The following is a 15,777-nucleotide window of genomic DNA, read 5'->3' on the forward strand; positions in this document are numbered from 1 at the left end:
TACAGTTTTAATTTTGAAAACTAAAATTTATTTTGGAAATCAATTTTGAAATCAAAATTGCAAAAACACAAAAAAAGAGAAAAGTTGGATTTCTTCACTCATTTACCAAGTAGCTCACTTAACATCCACTTGACTCTTGCTTCAATTCACCAAGCATAAGTTACACCTCATCTAGTCTTCTCCATTGCATGATAGTCCTGCAATAAATAGAGAAGATTAAAGTGGAATTGAGGCAGGCATTAGTTGAATTTTTATAGAAAAATTTGAGTTGAAGAAGGTGTTCTTCAAGTGGGTGCAGCAGTGAGTTCTTCTCCAAATTTCCTTCATTCAAGCTTATTTTGAGTCCTACAAATTAATCTAAAGCTCTAAGAGAATAGTAGGGAAGATCTTCAGGTGGTTCACAACGAGATTTGGAGAAAATTTGTAGCTGAGAACCGTGATTCAAGGTGTTCTTCAAAGGTATGTCATGAAACCCACTTTGTATTTTATGAGTATGCTTAGATTCAAAGCCAAAATTAATGAATTAGAATGCTTAATGATCCATTTTTCTTTCGTGTTTGTTTCCTAACCCTAACATATGATACAATATTAAAACTATAGATTATGTGTTATATTTGATATAACATAGAGTTCAATATAAATAAGATATGATAAGTTAGTTATCATATTTATTAGTTATCATATTTATTTATATTATCATATATTATTTATATTAATTCTATTATTTTGGATAATAATTTCTAATCTCTCTCCAACCACCTTAGTGGGTGGTTAATTCGTTTTATGGCAAAAGGAATAAAAGAAATTTGTTTATCTTCTTCCTTACAGTGGATACACGATTGATTTTTTTGCTATACGATAAAGAATATCACAGAATCGTTTTGTGTCTTCCACAATCTCCTTCCTCCTCAAACTCAAAAAACCCTCCAAACCAAAATAGTGAGAGCTTACCACTCCTGGACTCTCACCCTGAGTATACTGAAGGCTCCCTGTGGTAGTGTTTTCTTATTTTTGGTTCGTGAAGTTCTTGAAGTGGGTCTTCAAGTTTGTTGCTGTGTTCGAGGTTCGTGACCACGAAAGGGATTTACAAGAAGAAAAGTTCTTCAAAGGTAGTGTTCCTTGAACCATTTTTCTTTACAATAGGCATGCTGTAATTTATATAGAATGTATATCTTGTATGTTTATTAAAAAATTGTTTTTTCAATCAAAATGAAATTTGGACGACCCGCTTCCACTCAAGGATCTCTTTAAAATGAATTCCTTCATTTTCAACTTCAGCCTTGAATTCTTTGAACTTTTCAAAAGATTCAGACTTATGTTGCATTAAATAAATATACCCATATCTTGAATAATCATCAGTAAAAGTGATGAAATATTCAAAACCTCCCCTTGCTTTGACATTCATCGGGCCACAAAGGTCTGAATGTATCAGCTCTAGAGGTTTTTGACCCTGTAACCTTTTCCAGTAAAAGGTGTTTTAGTCATTTTGTCTTCAAGGCATGACTCACACACAAGTAATGAATTTTCTTCTAACCCATTTAAAAGTTCATTCTTCACCAACCTCTCAATCCTTTTGAGATTGATGTGTCCTAATCTCAGGTACCAAAGTTGGGCATTTTCTTTGGGAGAAATTTTAAGCCTTTTATGTTGAGTTATCGCAGTTTTAAACATAGTTGCTAACAGCCTTAGTACATATAAATCATTTTCCAGTTTAGTTGAACAAAATTGACATCATCCTTAGTAATAAACACTTTATTTATAAAGAAGTTTATACAATAAGATTGTTCAAGTAAACATTTTACAGAAATTAAGTTCCTCTTCAAACCAGAAACTATATATACATTTTCTAGCAAAATATATCTATTATGTAAAGTAACCGGAGACCTCCCACTGCTACAGCCGAGACAACGGATGACGTGCCCAGTTCCAATCCGCATTGTCATTTCCCTAACTCCTAGTTGCCGTCAGGAACTGATTCCTTGAAATGAAGAACAAACGTGGTTAGTGACACCCGAATCATTTATCCAGGATGAATCATCATTCTCCCATAAACAGGTTTTCAAAACCAGCAAATGATATCTACTTTGCTTGGCCTTCTTTTTTTCTGCCAAGTATTTGAGACAGTTCCTCTTCCAATGTCCCTCCTGGTTGCAATGGAAATAGATTCCCTTTGCAACCTTTGTTTTGTTGTCTTTTTGGACAGCAGCTAGTGGGTTAGCTTTTCTCTTTCCACCTTTCTTCTTCTACCACTTTTTGGTGTCAGAAGAAGAAGGCATAGACTTTGTCCTAGAGATCAAACCTTTGTGGAACTTTTCAAAAGATGAAGCAACATTTGCTTCACCTTGCTGTTCCTTATTTTTCATCAAGAACTGGAAGGTTTGTAGTTCGTTGAGCAAGGTGGTCAGATGTAGTCAATCCTGTTCATAATAACATTGCTACGGAGCTAAAGAAAACTTTCAGGTAAAGATTCTAAAATGAAGCTAACTTGACTAGCTTCGTCGATGACAGACTCATTCATCTCCGCCACGTTGAAGTGGACCATCGTGTTAAGAACATGTTCTTGAATAGGTGCCCCTTCTTTTGGGCATTTAAGATGTGTTTGAGAGCATCATGCCTGAGTTGTGCGAATGGTTGTCCGAATATTCTGTTCAGGGACTCTATAATCTCACGAGTCATGAGTATGGGCTCATGCTTCTTGGCCAAGACTTTAGAAAAGATTGCTAAGATGTACGTTCAAGCCTTTTCGTTTGCCCGTGTCCATCGCTTATAAGCTTCTCGAACATTTGAGCAACATTGAGAGCTGGAATAGGAGAACAATCCTCCATTAGGAAAAAATGAAGTTCATTGATGATAAGGATTGTGTTGATCGTGTTTTTCCAATAAGTATAGTTTTTGCCCGTTAATTTATCAATGACAAGTAAATTAAGTGTAGTGGAAGTTATATTGAAAAGATTTCTGAAACCATACAAATTATTTATAATTAGTCTATTTGTATTAAACCATCAAGACAACCAATTAATTTGAGCAAAATAATTATATGTACCCTAAGTGACGTTTATTTTGCAATGATATTTCAGTGAAGCTGAACAAAAGTCACCATAGGGTGATCAGGTGTCCCTTTACTGAAATGAGACAATCTCAACTAATAGACATAACAACTCATTGTTACTGTCACTATTAGTCATCATTGTGTGGTCCAAAATTTGTTAAACTCGCTTAACAATTCTTGTAAGTGTAACCTCTCATTTTAGGTCCTAAAGTTCCGCCGTAATGAACCAACCATAGGAAAAAACCGATTGGGACATGAAACTAAAGTAACTCTGTCCATTGCTGAAGTTTGAATAAAGCGTCATGAAAAATGCCATCTTATAGGGGGACACTCAAGGTGCCATAAGGCTATGCACGAAACTTTACTTCAAGCTAATGAGAGGGACCGAGGGATATGTTGTCACATGTCCCACTCACACTTACTATAAACACTCTCTCCATTCACCTTGATATTGACCCGTACAAACGCCATTCATAGGGGGATACTCAAGGTGCCTTGAGGCCAAGTATAGATCTCACGGTCTAAACTTTAAGGGAGAAACGTGAAGAGGATAAAATGAAGTATTATATACTTCATTTTCCTCTCGCTGAGCGTTTTACCTAGGGTTAATTAACTTAGAAAAAACCTGTTACTGATTTCAACTAAGTGAATGTTTAATTTGCCCAAAAACAACACTTTCCTTTGGATGGTTAAACAATTTTGATTAAGGTCTATTAAACTCTTTAACAAACTTTAATCAAACTTGCATGCATGTAACAAATCTATCTAATTCACCTTTCCAGGTTAGTTCTCAGGTAGGGGTGTTACGTTTCCGTCAACTTAAATACCCTCAGCCTAGACAAAACTCGCCTTAGACAAAAGGTCCCTTATAGATACATTTGTTACATAGTTAATCTTTTATTAAGAATCAATTTAATCCTGTTAAACTGATTAAAAGATTAAACTTATATTTCTAATTTCATAAATGTGATCTTAAGTCTATCCGAATCATGTTTTAAAATGATTTTAAAAGATGATTTTAATTAAGGTTTGCATGCAACTCTGAATTATAGATTTTAATTTCTAATTTCATTTTGTTACAACAATTATAAACAAATGAAACAAATTAAAACATACATTGCATGCAATGACATACTTTAGTAAATTATAACATTTATAAATTAACTAAGGTAGTGTCATGCTTCATGTAATTTTATTTCAATACTGACATATATAACATTTATATATAAGGTAATGATACATGCTATAACATACATCCATACATTTATTGAACTATATATTATAACAATTATAATATAAATGATGCATGGATATGCTATTAATGCATGCATGCATATACTATAACATTTATATTATATGATACATGAGCATGTTGTAAAAATAAATCATGCATCTTAAATCCTAACATTTATAATATGATGCATGAAATTAAATACATAACCTATGGTAGGATTTTTATACTATATGACATAAAAATATAAATAAATAGCATATATCAAATGCATAATTAATAAACAAAAATTAATGGACCGGGATTAGATAGTAAACAAATCAATTAAATTAATATAACTCTTATATTAGATTAATTAACCTGAGAATCTAACTATTAGAAGAATAAAATATCCATCCGGTTCGAAATAGGTGAATCGAGCCTTGAATTGCTTGAACTAGACCAGGAATCATTCCAGATGAACTCAAACTGCTCGAACCAAAGAACCAACAAATCGAATCGGACCAGCAGACCACGAACCATGCGTGAACCAGAGCTGAACAACGTGAAAACTCTGTCTCAGACCGTCGCGACGCTGTGCTCTAGAGTTGCGATGCAGTGCTCTAGCGTCACGACGCTACGAAGTCTTCCTTCGTTTGCCGCATCGTAGCGTCGCAACGCTAGGGCACATTGTCGCGAAGCTACTTTATAGTTTCGAACTTCTTCGAAACACCTCTGATTTTGGCCTCGTTTTCACTAGATCGTCACCAGGAACAACACGAACGATTCGAGGACTTAAAACACAAACTTAATTTCAAGTTTATGCCCCAAAACATCAGCCTATATAACAACTAATTTTAAAACAAAGAAATAAACAAAGTGTCAATCTCAAAACATCCAATAATTTTAAACCACATTAACACAGAATATCACATGAACAATCTGAATGTAGTAACCCACCAAAACTGTAAAATTAATTTTGAAATTTTTGAAAAAATTGCACAATTAAACACCGTTCTGATACCAATTGAAGGAACCCTGTGAATGGACCATAAAGTGGAAGTAGATCGTCCTAATTTTTTTCAATTTTACAAAATGTAAAATTTGACAGAGACAAAAAGAAAATATGCATCACTACAAAAATTTTCATTATTCCCGACTAAACTTCCCTCTACAGTGAAATGGCAGTGTTGGGAGAAAATCCAATCCCGATAGATCGTTTACTACCGTTGAGATAATGAATCTATCCCAATGGTCTAAAACCCAACTGTCGTGCGTATTCAGCTATCTCGATGGTATCATGATCGCCGGGCAATGTTTCTGTTCTTTCGATGGTTGAGGCAATACCGTCGGGGTAAAGTCCCTTTGCCCGAAGATTCTGGAGTCGGCATATAACGAAATAGAAAATTGAGAAAATTTATGAAAAATTATTAAATTCTCCCAATGGTGCTCGAGCATGTTTTGGCCGACTGTATGGATGTAACTGTCGAGATAATATTTGGTTTGCTTGATGATATTTGATGATCTTCGGGCATTTGTATTTCAGCCGATGGTTTCGGAGAGACCTTTGGGTGATCGTTATTACAATAAAACACTTATGGAAAATTGTGAAGTTATGCCAATGGTGGTATAAGAAGACCATCAGGATTTAGTGGAGTTAGCCCGATGGTACGCGGGCGACAGCTGGCGGATGGGTATTAAATTAAAGATATGGTGGGAAGTTGTGAAGTTATGCTGACGGTTGTGTCAGAACTTCGTCGGCATAACTTGATGTTAGCCTGACGGTTTGCATGTGACCATTGGGACTTTGTAATTTCCCCGATGGTTCTTAATTTACCAGACGACCATTGGGAGAAGTTCGTTTAAAACCCTCGTCGTAGCTTCTTCTTTTCCTTCTTCCTTCATTTTTCTTTCTCTCCTTTTGATCTTTGAAATGCAAGCGTTCGATTTTTCTCATACGCTCGCCGTCCGATCGTTGTCCCATCCACTCGCCATCCAATCCCGTGCAGTCGTCGTTCTGTCCGCTCGCTGTCTACTCGCAAACCATAGTTTTTTTTTTGTAACATTTTTTTCCTGTCCGAGATGCACAGATACCAATTTGAATGCATCAATTTTTGTTGTTGATACATATACTACATAGATACCAATTTGAATGTGAATGAATTGAACACATATACTACATAGAAACCAATTGACTGATTTATATGACTGGTTTATGTGAACACATATAATTATATTGGATATAACATACATTTGAGAGCATTGACACACACAAATTTATAGATTTTCGATTACAAATATTACATAGATAAGATACACACATTTTCCAAACCCCACAAACATTATATTCTTAATAATAGACATAACAAACACACATGACACATAATTTCTTATTTGTAAGAACAAACCAAGTAGAAAGCATCCAAACTTTAGGTAACATTATTGTTTTGGGGTTTTAGTTCTTGGAAAAATAAGCATCAATGTCTTTGGAAATCTTGGCAAACAATCCTAAGTAGCTTTCTGGTGAAGGCACATTTTCATTTGTCTTTACAAACTCAACAGTCCATTTTGCAAAGCTTCCTCCTACTTTGTTTAACCCTCCATTAATAACTTCAAGTTTTACATTGAACACTTTGTAAATCTTTAGGACATCTCCTTCAACAATTTCATAGACTATGCATTTCTTCACATCATCCACCACTCTCAATAAACATTTCACTGTCACAGATTAACCTCCTGTAAATCATCATATTTCAAATTAATAAGACCCTTTCTTTATTTTCTCTAACTATGAAACAAAATATTAAGTGCCCGTTTGAAAACGTTCCTATTTCCTGTTTCCTATTTCTATTTCTAATTTTTTAAGAAACTAACCTGTTTGATAACCATTCATGTTTCTTGTTCCTAAAATTTGAGAAACTTTCCTAAAAATGGGGCCAAAATTGAGGAATTACAAAAATCAGTTTCTCCTGTTTCGTTTCTTTTTATTTAATGTTGTTTCTAAAGTGGATTAAAGTGCAAATTTGGTTATAATCGTCGGCATAACTTTACATAAACCATTCAAATTCATTCATATCAAATTTGGTTATATGATTGACACAACCGAGAGGTGGTTTATGTGAATGAATTTGAATGTGAATGGTTTATATCAATTATTTTACAGGATTTGAAGTGTAATTAAGGGGTGAAAATGTATGATAGAGTTTAATCTCTAGCTTGTATCATCACTAAGTTCGATAGAGCATTCGATTGGATTACAAGAGATTGTCAATCCTTTTAAAGGAAAATTTTATTTTCAAGGATGATTTGAAAAATTCACCCAGAAAAAAACACGAACAAGAAATAAATTAAATGAAATTAAAAGTTAGAAATTTGAACTATGTGTTCTAATATAACTAATTGTCTAAATCATATAGATTCAAGTTATCACATATATTATTAAGAATGGATAAATAATGGATTAAGATTAGGAACAAGTTATCAATTGAGTATGCAGAAGGAGTATATCCATTCCTTGTAGTTGCAAAACTTCATGTTAATAACTCGAAAAAAACAAGATGTCCATGCAGAAAATGTATGAGAGCAAGGTGGGAGTCAATAGATGAAGTTGAATGAGATTGAAATATATAAATGTATGAATGCCAAAAATGTTAATATTGAGTTTGAGATTGAAATATGCAAGTTTAAGTTGGATTGTTTCAATTCATTAATGTTCTTAGTTGAGTTTTAAATTCTATATTTATTTTGAGAATGGTATATGGTATATTAAGCATTAAACTTATTTAAATATATATTTTGTAAGTACCTCGAGGTTTATGTTGCAGATGCATCTCCTAACAAATGTATTTAGGTTGTAAATGTTAATGTTATTTTCGATTTATGAATTGTGGATTAAGATTGTTATGCATCTTCCGATAGGACCCAACGCTATCATGTAATGTTATTTTGGATTAAGGAATTATGGATGTATTGTTTTAATTTGAGACGAATAGTATGTTTAAGACTTGAAATTCAAACATGTTTTCTATATATTATTTACTATTGTAGACATTTACTTGATTTTGACAATTTTTATATTAATTTGAATGATATTTGTAAAATTCAAATAGGTATGACATTTGAAAAAAAAAGATTTAAATAAAGAATAAAAAAAGCTAATTCTAATGGTTAAATATATACTCTTGACGATACAATGGTCGGAAAAAACCATAATTTAATGGATTTTTTTTATCTTCTCCCGACGCTAATGAACAAACCCCCAATGGTTCATGGGGTCAGAAAAAGATACAAAATCCCGATGGTGCAAGGTTACCATCGGGATAATTGAATTACTCCCGATGGTGACACTAATTTTTCATTGTCGGGATATAATTATTTATCCCAACGGTGGCTTCTCACTGCCGGGTGAATTCTTTTTATCCCGACGGTCTTAATAAATTATGACCGTTGGAGTTTACAAATTATTTTGACAGTGTTGTTTAGGGTCGACATAAAAGCCCCATTCTCCATTATGTTATATCAAATATAACATATAATCTATAGTTCAATATTTTATCCAATACAATATAACCGATGGTTTAATTCTCTCAACAACGATATTTAATATAAATCCAATTTATATTAAATTTAATTATATGAATCCAATTCACATAATTGATATTTGAATCATATTCAAATATTAGATTTCTCTCAATTAAATACTTAATATTATAATGNATAAAAATATATTAAAGTAATTATATCATATATAATTAAAATTTAAATAATTATATCATATATAATTAATTCCCGTTGAGCTAATGAAGGGACTTTATGGACCTGTAGCTTGAAGCTCCAACAATACGTGAATAATTAATTAAACTCTTTAATTAAATTATTCACCATCTGTTAACTGTCGGACACTCCACTAAAGACCGACAGCTGCACTCTTCAGATTACAGATAAATTTGTATGTCCATTGGATATAACCAATCAACAATATAATGATCTTTCAAAAATTGCTCGTAAATATAGCTAGGCCAAAATTATCGTTTTGCCCCTATAGTTACATCTAACTTCTTAAATACCACTGATCCCTCTAATTAACAATAAATCATAGTCCAACTCCCTCTCGAGTCAGGAGAAGGTGTGACGCCACATTGTTCAAGCCTCGAAATTAGCCCTTAAGGGAGCAATTTATATACTTGCCCCGACATTGGGGAAGGAGTGAATTCCTTCTTATGTAGTTGTGTTCCCAACTCCCCAATCAGACAAATCTCCAAAATGGTATTCTTGTTGAGTCAGCTATCTAGTCACTCTCACCCATACAAATCAAAAGACCGCCTTTATAGGTAGAAGTTCATAACTCACTCAGGATTCAGATCATGTTACCTATGGTCATTCTAATGAAATGTAAGTTTCTATTATGAACGACGTTATAGAATGAGACTAAACATTTTGTGGTCCGGTCTTATACAAACTCCTTTGTATAAAATATCCCGCTCACATGTCTCAACATGAATGGTCAGGATCAAATCATTTGTAACATTTTACAATAATTGTAACATCTACAAAGTAGGTCATACTCGTAGTGTGATAACTTGTAGAAATACAAGTTATTATCTCTCAAAAGTTGGAACAATTAGGATTCTTAATGATAAAAACACATTTGTCTAAAAGAAAAATGCATGGAATTCCTCGAACAATACTAGCCTTTATAAAAACATTTTTTTTTTGATAAAATTGCGTCACTAACGCATCTTATTGTAGGATTTCAATAAAACTCGCTAAATGTCGCAGGCTCAGCTAACGCAAAAACATGCATCTAAAGTATTCCAACTCAAAGAAGATACATTGGTTCATGCTGTTCCTGTCAAATCACCAAAGTATGGGTATTTGACCGTCGGCATCTGAAAAGCAATTGAATTGGCAGGCGCCTGACTAAGGCATGGAAATTAATGTGTCTTATCACAAGTTGCTGAGAAAAACGCCTATAAATAGGAAGACTTGCAACTGGAGATGAAGACCATAATTTAGATAGAGAACTTTAGAACTTAGAATATAGTTTTTTGTTGTGTCAAGAAGAACACAGGAGGGAAAAAAACTTTTTCATCCTTGATCAAGGAGAATTGTAGAAGATCAAGCTCGAAAGAGAATTATTCTTCATTTCTTCACTAAGTTGGTTGTACACACATTTAGATCAAGCCAAAGAGGACAAGAGATTGAACTCTATGGCTTGACTCTTTTCTTTTCACTTCATTTCCATTTTTCATCTCATGCGATTAAGTGTTACTATAGTAAAGACAGTTTCGTTCTTTATAAAATTATGTATTTGATCCATCACTTTTGCCTCTGCTTACATTTTATTGTGTGATAGACGCATTTGAGACTTGTTGCATGCTTAATTTCTAAAGCTTTAATCATTTTGATCATCTGGTTGAAGTTATCTCAACTAAAACCATTTGAGAGAATATGTGGTATTCACATGCACCATAGAAATAGGAATATATGTGGCATTCGCATTGAGAAATGTTGAATAATCAGATAAACATAAACCTAACACATCTACATACATTTGGATTGTAAACAAGCATTTCTCATCTTCATCTTTACTCATACTCTTGAATGAGTTCATCTTACTTGGATCAACACTTACCTCTAGCACTTAGCACCATTCTTTCATTATGCCTTGTGTTTCATTTGAACTCTTTTGTCTTCTTGTATGCATGCAGTAAAATTAGTGGAGATAAACTTCTCCAACATTTATTTAGAACCCTTTTGCAACTGCTGAAATGCAAGGTCTGCGTTAGTCTAGCATAAATCCCTGTGTTCGATCCTGAACTTATCAGAAACCTGAACTAGATTTATACTTGGATCTGACTCAGGAAAATCTTATATGCATTAGAGAGAGTGTAACGCATCTCATAAACGCATCACCCAATCTTCTCGCCTAGAGAAGTAATTCACCATAGGGGTGTTCGTGGGTTGGGTTGGGTTAGACTTAGGGATATTTTAGGCCCAACACTATGCCTCGGTTTGTGTATTTTTCTAACCCAAACTAAGCCTTGTTAAATTATGAACTCGAACCAAACCAACCCATAAAAAATGTGTTGGATTGGCTCAGTTCCATCGGTTCCCTTAAAAAAAAGCTTGGAATTACCAATAAAAAAACACAAAAGATTCCACTGTTGGAAGGTACCAATGTGCAGCAGAAGAAACTAGGATCCATAAGTACTCTAATTCATTAATTTTGGTAGAAAAGAAAACATGATTCGACAGAAAAAAAGGGTTTCATGACATACCTCTGAAGAACTTCCTCTATGCTTCGATTCAGCTGCAAATCTCCACAGGATCTTGTTGTAGACTACCCCAAGATCTTTTCTACTATCCTCTTGGAGCTCAAGATTGAGTAGTGGGACTCAAAATAAGCTGGAATTAAGGGAATTTGGAGAAGCTCACAGCAACAACCATGGAGAAGAACACACTTCTTCTCTCCAATTTTTCTCAAAATTTTGTTCGGTTGCTCTCTCTTTAAAACACTCCAAAATATTCTATTTATTGTAGACATTCATGGAAAGAAGTTTGCTGCATAAGATGCAATTCCCCTCAATGTAGATATACGTCCACTCGATATAACCATGATTACTAAGTTAACCCTTCACAGGTTGCTTGTAATAACGGTTGAGCCGAATCTCTATTTTACCCCCAAAATTACCTCTTGTTTTTTAAGTTCCACTGATTCCTTAATGAACAATTGATTTTTGATCCAATCAACAAATCGAATCCCTCTCAGGCCAATGAGAGGGTGAAGTCTCTTGTTCAAGACCCAGCACTTGAAGGGAAAAACCTCTCTACTAACCCTAACCAGGTAGGAGTGAATTCCCTCTTGCACCCTATGTTCCTAGCTATTCATCCAGTCTTATCCCCAAAATGGTAAGCTTATTGAGCAGAGACAATTGGTCTACTCTCACCGTTTATAGATCAAAGGATAATCCTGAACAAAGTGAAGTTCATAGTTAGCTCAGGATTAAGGTTAAATTACCTAGGCCATCGCTTTGAAATAGTCAGTCTTAAACAGTAAACAACGTTATAAAGTAAGGATGACAGGTTTCATGGTCCAATCTTACACAAAACTCATTTGCACAGGACACCCCCACTCCTCATGTCTCAACATGCATGAATTAGGATCATTTCATATGTAGTACTTTACAACTCTTTGTAACAACTATGGAGTAGGCCATATCCAATAGTGTTACTAGAATAAGGTACACAACCTTATTCATATACTATAGATCATTTTGACTATTTACTCGAACCTGATCCACTTGTAAGTCTCCCTAAAGTTCAAGTACACATATAATAGTCAATGGACTTAGGTTTATTGGATTTTTAAAAAATAATTTCAACAACAACTTTATCGAATTCTCAGAATAAGTTCTAATGTTTACAAACCAAGAGTTTTAGGACATAAAACCCAACAAACTCCCACTTGGACTAAAACTCCAGTGGTAACTTATATATCCGATATATAAGACTGAGTTTCTGAGTTTTATAGAGAAATACAATAAACTAGGGCATCTCATACCCATGGTTTTACCAGGTATCTCATTCCTGATATTTTTTCCACTTGCCCTAGGTTATTAACCTTCGATATTTCTAGTCTTACTAGATGATTCTTAAACACTTTAGCCGAGAGAATCATTGTAGACATATTAGTATACATATAGGTTTCTTATGGGGAATTCATCTATTTCTCAATAATGGCTAGGAAGCACATTTTCCTCCCACTACATTGAGGTACTCTCAACTCTTTGATTAAAATGATCTGACCTGCCTTAATGACTCTTGTTAATAGTCAGAGCTAGAAATATTAAATTCATTATACTTTGATCTTAACCATTTAAATATCTGAATATTTGCTGATGGCTATTAACAATTTTATTCTTAACAGAAGTTGCTTGAGCAAACATATTTTTTGAAAATGAACATTTCATTTATCCCAAAAATACGTTTTGTTCTTTACAAGATTTAATAGTTAAAAACAAGTAGCAACTTTAGCCACTGGATGAGCTGAACAAACAGTCCCAGGGACAAGTTAGCCTGGCTACATTTCTCTACTCTCTTCTCGACAAGATATTGAGGGCAGTGTCTCCTCCAGTGCCCTTCATCGTTGCAATGGAAACATTTTCCTTTGCAGCACTATCCTTGCCTTTCAATCCAGTAGGCTTTTTCTTCCCTTTCCCCTTTCCTTTCTTCACATGAATACTCTTACTCTTTGAAGAGGAAGTAACTTCAGGCTTGGACATTCCTCTCTTCTCAGCAGAAGTAACATTTCCTTCTGATACCAGACCCTTTGTTCTCAACATTGTCTGATAAGCCTGTAGCTCATTTAGTAGAGTAGTCAAATTTTATTCATTAATGCATTCAAAATTTCCAGAAAACTCTTCGGAAGAAATTCTAGAATAAAACCAACTTGGCTTCTCTCATCCATCATAGCACCATTCACTTCAGTCACATTAAAGTGGACCAACATGTCCAGGACATGTTCACGAACATTGGTCCCCTCTTTCATGTGACTATTGTAAACGCATTTGAGCTAGGAATGGGATGACATTCCACTGTTAAGAAAAATCTCAAATCGTCTATCGTGAGTATTGTATTCAAATTCGATTTCCAGTTTACATAATTGTCCCCAATCAGTTTGTCTGAAGCCAACAATTGTATAATAGAACTCGCCATTTTGCAATTATAAACAAATTTTATAAGTGAATTGCTTTTAAATCCAATCAAGTTTTAGGAAAGTGATAATGTACCCATAATCATTATTTTTACAACGATACTTAAGTGATTTAGAACAAATGCTACCATGGGGCAGTCAAGAATTCCTTCACAAAAGCAAGACAGTTCTTGACCAAATACTATCTCCAGAATAACTCATATTCCGATAGACATTTAGTTATTTTTTCCGGTCAATATCATTACTAACAGTTAGTAAGTCTTGTAAGTGTAGAACGGCCATTTTTAGATCTTACAGAATGGTATGAGTATGCCTCTGAAATAGAAGACAATACCCAAGATGGAACTATAAGACTCTATTCATTTTATTGAAGCCTGAGTTGTTCCAAATCCTATATTACAACCCTCCGTAGGGATTGCCGCAGTTAACAACTAGCTAGTGCCGCATGAAAAATGACAGCAGACGCAACATAAGAATCTCATGGTTCAAACTAATGGAGTAGACCGTAGGACAATGTTGACACATTTCCTTCACCCACTCACTATGAACGACTTCCCCCATTCACCTTGTTATTGACCCATGCAAACAGTTTCCATATGGAGTAATCGAGGTAAAGTCGACAAGAAGCCGAGCATGGATCTCACGGTGTGAACTCTTGAGGACGTGAGAGCTAATAACTTGTATTGTCCCACTGAAGTGTTCTATATGTTTGGGTATATTTATACTTGGATTCTTTTCGGCTAATAAACATAACCCTAAGTCTAGGTGGTTTATCCAAGTATAACACTTATAAATGGATTTTAAACCTACAATGTCTAGGTGATAAACCGTTTTTATTGCCTCATACCGCTCATGAATGCTCATTAAACCAGTTACCAACGCTCAATTATTCGACTATAATCCCTAGGTAGGAGGTGTTCCGTAGACCGTCAACTTAAATACCCCCAGCCTTCGACAGGATTATATATTGGTTGAGTTTGTAACCCTAGTTTTACAAGTTTATTGACCTATTTTAACTTTAAAACAAGTGGTTAACCTAAGTGAGCATGAAATTGTTCTTTGTTATGGATTTTAAAGGTTTAACCAATTTTATAACAACTTACTAAATTTTAGACATGCTAAACATCCATGACAAATAGCAAAAGCATTCAATATCTAATATGACTATTATATTAAAAAAAAAAAACCTAACATGCATACTATATATTTTAACATTTTATAACATAGTATTAATGCATGTAGCATGCTTCCTATGGTGGGATTTTAAATCTACATGGCATACTGTATGCACATACAAGATTTATTTAATTATAACATACATCACATGCATAAATAATTAAATATTAACTGATATGACTTTAGTTTTGGCAAAAACAAGCAAACAAAACCTAATTATTACAAAACAACTTCTGAACTACTCCCGAATCACTCGAACCACTCCAAAACGAACTCAAGTAGCTTGAACCGAACTCGAACCGGACTAGCCAATTCTAAACCAGACCAGCTAATGACCATTCGACAAGAAAACCGGTTGAACCGACAGCCCTCGCTCATGTTCAACATCCCGCTAAGTCTCATCGTTTAGCAATATGACCATCGTTTTGCACTTTGCCTGATTATTTAGTAAATGCTTGATCGTTTAGCAAAACTACACGATCATGTAGTATTTTCCTCCTATCACATAGTGTCATCGTTTAGTGCCAAAGGAAGCAACATGATCGCTTAGTGTCTCACACTATCGCACAACTTCATCGTTTTGCACGGATAATTTACTACACGATCGTTTAGCTCCATCGTCTAACG

Source organism: Benincasa hispida, chromosome 9, assembly GCF_009727055.1.
Source record: "Benincasa hispida cultivar B227 chromosome 9, ASM972705v1, whole genome shotgun sequence".
Classification (NCBI taxonomy): Eukaryota; Viridiplantae; Streptophyta; class Magnoliopsida; order Cucurbitales; family Cucurbitaceae; genus Benincasa; species Benincasa hispida.